General features: G+C 37.7%; 1 pseudogene; it reads left to right on the top strand.

The window, feature by feature from the left end:
* Positions 1-2,363: 2,363 nt before the first annotated feature.
* LOC116707996 (extracellular calcium-sensing receptor-like) lies at positions 2,364-5,808 on the top strand (annotated as a pseudogene).
* The last annotated feature ends 515 nt before the right edge of the window (positions 5,809-6,323 follow it).

Raw genomic sequence — 6,323 nt, 5'->3', positions numbered from 1 at the left:
GGTTTATTTTACTATATTTTTAGAGCAGTGCTGTTCTGCTTTTCAATATTAATTCTGCTTAATGTTCAGTTTTATAGCTGATTTAAACTGTATGACTGGCAATTACTTGGCATTTAAACCGGACTTTTTTTGTTGGCAGCGATTCAGGCACAAGACCGGGCTGGTTACAGGTAGCAAGTCTAACATTATTCATTCACAAAGTGTGAGTTAACTGTAGACTGATTGTAAATTGTATCAGCCCAGCCGCCGAGCCTACATCCCCTTTGTTCTCTCTGGGCAGTGCAGCCGTGATGTCAGGGACTGAAGGCTGAGTTATAGTGGCGGTTTTAACAGTTTGTGTTGAGCAACAGTGATTTTCTTCCATCACAGAACAACTCCAATTGTCAGAGCCAACAACTCAGAGCTGAGCTTCCTGCTGCTCTTCTCTCTGACTCTGTGTTTCTTATGTTCACTAACTTTCATTGGAGCCCCCTCTGAGTGGTCCTGCATGCTGCGGCACACAGCGTTTGGCATCACATTTGTTCTCTGTATCTCCTGTGTTCTTGGGAAAACTATAGTGGTTCTAATGGCCTTTAAAGCTATACGTAGTAATGTCATGAAATGGTTTGGTCCTCAACAACAAAGAATGACTATAATATCTTTTACATTTATTCAAGTTTTTCTCTTTTTTTTTACCCCTCCAGGGGTTTTTTTGTGGGCTCTAGTGTCCCTTATATGAAAGTAGGCTGACAGGAAAGGGTGAAGGAGACGGGGGAAGACATGCGGCAAATATTGTCGGGTCCGGGAGTTGAACCCGCGAGGACTCAAAGCCTCCAAACATGGGTCTTTTTTTTTTTTTTTTTTACATGTTTATTCAAGTTATAATACATATCATTTGGTTGGTTGTGAGTCCTCCCTTCCCAGTGAAAAATCTGACCACCAGAAGATCATCCTGGAATGTGCGTTAGGCTCTGCTGTTGGTTTCTGGGTTTAGACAGGGATTAGAATCCAGAAAAACTACCTTAGCAACTACTTTTTAGAATCCTATTCTTCCAAACCAGAAAATAAATTAGAACAGAAGCTACTTACTTATACTTCTCTACCAACCATGAATAGGAGTATCTAGTTTATTTACTTTGGATCAACATTATTAGCTTTTTCTTCTTTCGCTATTTCCTTTGGTTTGTTATTTTTTTTGTATTTCCTTTTAAATCCTGTAAAGCACTTTATATTGCCTTGTTGCTGAAAATGTGCTGTATAAATAAAATTACCTTTGCCTTTTATCTCCCGAGAGTCATCATTTAGATTTAGGTGTGTGGCATCACATGGGTAATAGCAATGTTTATGATTAGCTAAAATAATAAATTTAAGCATATTGGTCACATTAAAAAATTTTAAATATAAATCTGCCATGGGCTTGAATGATTTATGGGTTTCACTGTATGAAATGCCAATTCATACATTTTAGTAAATGGTTACAGTATTATTGAGTGAAGTGATTGTGGAAAGCTGTTCTGTTCTTTATAATTTAGAGATATAAAAAAAAACAACAGAAGAACAAAGTGGAATTTTTTATGTAAGGTCATTTTAAGACAATCAAAGATGACTGGATGAGGTCATGTTGTTAATAATTAATGATCACATGACATATCAAAGATTTTTAAAGGCCAGTAAATACACACCTCCTCATATAGACACTTGAAAAATGGAGATTGGCTTGAGACTAGCAGTGAGTTTGTTTGAGCTGATCATTGTTCTTGTGTTGGGTGGGAATCTAGATGATCTGAAACAGAAGATTCTCCCTACAGAAGCTCTGACTGCTGCTGCTGGCAGCGTCACATCATCATCAGAGCAATGCATCCTACATGGTACTCCTCCCGCACCCGCATTTTCACTGCATGGAGATTTTGTGATTGGAGGTGCTTTCTTCATTCACTACAAAATGCAAATGGTGATTAATAACTACACCACCAAGCCTGAGCCTCCAAGATGCAAAAGGTCAGTTAACGGGATGTTTTTGTGCCAAATGTTCTGTGATATTTAGAAAAATAAATTAGATATGTGATTTTCATGTTTCACAATAAGCAGAATTGTTGTTGTATTATTTGGTCTAAATCAAAGAGTTTTGTGCTTTTTGGAGTTTTTGCTCATGGTTTCTTTAGTCATTTTAATATTAAATCAGAACTCACTTGAGCTGTTTTATTCTCGGAAGTTTCTTTAGTCATGCAACATTTGAGAAAATATTTTAGAGTAATATCAGTTGTTGATTATTTACACAGGCTTTAATTAGTTTCTGACAGCTACTAGTTTATATTGTCTTTTTGTATTTTATCCTGAATGTTTTCTTACATTAACTAAATGATTCACTGATCCTCTGCAGCTTTAATCCCAGGGAGCTGCGCTTTTCTCGCACAATGATCTTTGCCATTGAGGAGATAAACAACAGCACAGAGCTGCTGCCGGGAATCAAACTGGGTTATCAGATCCATGACACCTGCGCATCTGTGCCTGTAGCTGTGCATGTTGCATTTCAGCTAGTGAACGGTCAGGACCCCGTGATTTACCAGGGCAGGAATTGTTCTCAGTCTGGAGTGGTGCTGGCTGCTGTGGGAGACTCTGGATCCACTCCATCCATCAGCATGTCACGCATCATGGGGCTCTTCAACATTCCTCTGGTGATTAGACTGAATTAATTTCTGAATGAAACTTTAAGATGTACATGTGGTGATACTTATTCTCCTTAATGTTTTTTTCTATGTAGGTGAGCCATTTTGCAACTTGTGCCTGCCTGTCAAATAAACAAGAATATCCAACATTTTTCAGAACCATTCCCAGTGACCAGTTCCAAGCTGACGCCCTGGCCAAGCTGGTGAAACACTTTGGTTGGACTTGGATTGGTGCCGTCCACTCGGACTCAGATTATGGAAATAATGGCATGGCGTCCTTTCTTAAGACAGCAAACAGTGAGGGGATCTGTGTGGAGTACATTGAATCATTTTATCGGACTGACCCACAAAGCAAGATCAGAAAAGTTGCTGACGTTATCCGAAGGTGTTGATGCTGAACCTCTTCAGAAAACCTTGAATTGTTTTCAGAAGAGATCACTTTATCTTGTTACATAAAGTCTTTTCTATTATTTCAAGTATGGCTACAGTTTTATGTTTATATGAGTTCAAATAAATTGTAATTATATTTAATGTTATTATTAAATGTCCTTGTTAGTTTAATTCACATTACAATTTCTGTCCAGGTCAACAGCAACGGTTGTTGTTGCGTTTGTAGCTGCTGGAGACATGAAGTTCCTGTTAGAAGAGCTGGCTCTGGACCCTCCTCCACCTCGGCAATGGATTGGAAGTGAAGGATGGATAGCTGACCCAAACTCCATGAGCTTCGGTTTCTGTGGAGGAGCCATTGGAGTTGCCATTCAGAAATCTGTCATCCCAGGTCTGAGAGATTTCCTCCTGGATCTCTCTCCATCTAATGTCGCTGCCTCCTCAGTGCTGACTGAGTTCTGGGAGGAGGCATTCAACTGCAGCCTGACAAAAAGTGAGTTATGCTCTTTTCACAATATTTTGTTTTACAGTGTTTTCAAAATGCAACTGTATGTGTATCTTTTTTTATTGAGACTTAAAAACAAAAATAACTTTATAGGTATATAGGTAATCACTTTTATATACTGGTATGGTTCTGAATGTCCATCTTATCTTTTCCCACAAAAGACAGAATCACTTTTATGTCTGAACATCTGGTATCCTTCCAATTGATAATAGTCATTGTTATTGGTTGATTTATTGTTTAAAGAGATCTGGGTTATATGACCTTATGTTATCCACCTTATACAGTGGTGGATTTAATCCCGATGCAGCATTTTCCCTGTTGTACTTTATAAATGTTACCAATGTCACATTATCTTTAGACATTCGTACATTTTTAAAAAAAAGAAAAGTTTGAGTATTTTTTTGTGTTAAAATATACTTTTCATAATATTTCAGTCATACTGCATTTCAAGTTACCAATTTTTGATGTGTTTATTGGGACATCTGTGTTGATAAAATCCAAATTTTATTTAGCTGCTGTTGTAACCAAGAGACAGTGTGATGGAACTGAAGATATTAAAGTGCTTGTAAGCCCGTACACTGAAACATCTCAGTTAAGAATCACTAACATGGTGTACAAGGCTGTTTATGCTGTAGCACATGCCATACATGATGCTGTATGTCAGGAAACAGAGAACAAGACAAAATGTGACAAACACATCAATATGGAGCCCAAACAGGTCAGTTTATTAAGTTGTAGATTTATGAGTTTAATGTGAAAAGCCTGAAAATATAAGCATGTTAAACAAGGTTTAAACTACTTTCCATCTGTGTTTCTTTTATTGCTTAGCTTTTTGCTGCATTAAAGAAAGTGAACTTTACCCAAAACGGTTATCATGTCTCATTTGATAAAAATGGAGATCCTGTGGCTTTTTATGAACTTGTAAACTGGCAGAAAAGTGAGAGTGGAGTTATTGAACTGGTAACAGTGGGATATTATGATGCTTCACTGCCAAAGGGCCAGGAGTTTAATATCACCAGGAAATTAACCTGGTTGGAAGGTGGAACACAAGTAACATGACTTTTAACTAATTACTCAATGTTGCTTGTAAAGAAAATCAAACAACATAAAAGTTTAAAATTGTTGTTTTGCTGCTGTTTCTGCTTCAGGTTCCAGTGTCAGTTTGCTCAGAGAGTTGTCCTCCAGGAACTCGTAAAGTGTTGCAGAAAGGAAAACCAATCTGCTGCTATGACTGTATACCATGTCCTGAAGGAGAGATCAGTAATATGACAGGTATGTTTTGGAAATCTTAATGCAGATTTTATTATTAAAAATATGGTTGCATACTCTGATTTTTTTTTTTCATTTTGGTTTTTAGATTCTCCTGATTGTTTACTCTGTCCTAAAGAGTTCTGGCCAAATGCAAACAAAGACGCTTGTTTTCCCAAACCAGTTGAGTTTCTTTCCTTCGATGAAGTCCTGTCAATCATCCTGGCTACATTCTCTGTTGGTGGAGCCGTACTCACTGTCATAACAGGAGTGATTTTCTTCCATCACAGAACAACCCCAATTGTCAGAGCCAACAACTCAGAGCTGAGCTTCCTGCTGCTCTTCTCTCTGACTCTGTGTTTCTTATGTTCATTAACTTTCATTGGAGCCCCCTCTGAGTGGTCCTGCATGCTGCGGCACACAGCGTTTGGCATCACATTTGTTCTCTGTATCTCCTGTGTTCTTGGGAAAACTATAGTGGTTCTAATGGCCTTTAAAGCTACACTTCCTGGTAGTAATGCTATGAAATGGTTTGGTGCACCACAGCAAAGAATGACTGTAATATCTTTTACATTTATTCAGGTTATAATATGTATCATTTGGTTGGTTGTGAGTCCTCCCTTCCCAATGAAAAATCTGACCACCTACAAGGAGAAGATCATCCTGGAATGTGCGTTAGGCTCTGCTGTTGGTTTCTGGGCTGTGCTCGGCTACATCGGCCTGCTGGCTGTGTTTTGCTTTGTGTTAGCTGTTCTAGCTCGGAAACTACCTGATAATTTCAACGAAGCCAAGATGATAACCTTCAGCATGTTGATATTCTGTGCAGTCTGGATCACCTTCATCCCAGCTTATGTCAGCTCTCCTGGAAAATTTACTGTGGCTGTGGAGATATTTGCTATTCTGGCCTCCAGTTTTGCACTGATATTGTGTATATTTGCTCCAAAGTGTTTCATCATTTTGTTTCAGCCAGACAAAAACAACAGGAAAAGTTTGATGAACAAACACTGATCACAAATTACCTAAAGATTGTCAGATGTCATGGTGCATTTTATTGCCACTTGTAAACCTAATTATTCTTGGTAAATTACCAAATGCATGATGTTTTCTTAGTTCTTATCAAAAAATTTAATTTCTGTCTTGTTCAAGACCCCTGAATTGTGACTATAAGAGATGTTCTTTTACTTTGCATTTTTTACAATTTTTTATGACATATATTTTATGTCTTAATAAAAGATTTTCTTGGTACTCAGATCAAAATGAAGAATTATACACAGACCTATCCCTAACTGTTGGGCTTTCAGGTGAATAAGAAGTATGTGTAATGTCTGCTGATCTAATTTTTAATTAAATTGAAGAAAAAATGTATCCTTAACTCTTCTAATACATCCAGTTCACTTTATCACACTGTATCTGTTTGTGTCTTGCTTTTATTGCATTATTAACACAGTCAATAAAAAATATGTTTCTGTCTCGAATGTTGATTGTTTCTCAGGTTTTGTGGGGAGTGTTGCTTGCATTTTGGTTGGTGGTTTGACGAC

Source organism: Xiphophorus hellerii, chromosome 18 (genome assembly GCF_003331165.1).
Source record: "Xiphophorus hellerii strain 12219 chromosome 18, Xiphophorus_hellerii-4.1, whole genome shotgun sequence".
NCBI classification, from domain to species: domain Eukaryota; kingdom Metazoa; phylum Chordata; class Actinopteri; order Cyprinodontiformes; family Poeciliidae; genus Xiphophorus; species Xiphophorus hellerii.
This window is presented reverse-complemented; position numbering and strand designations above follow the sequence as displayed.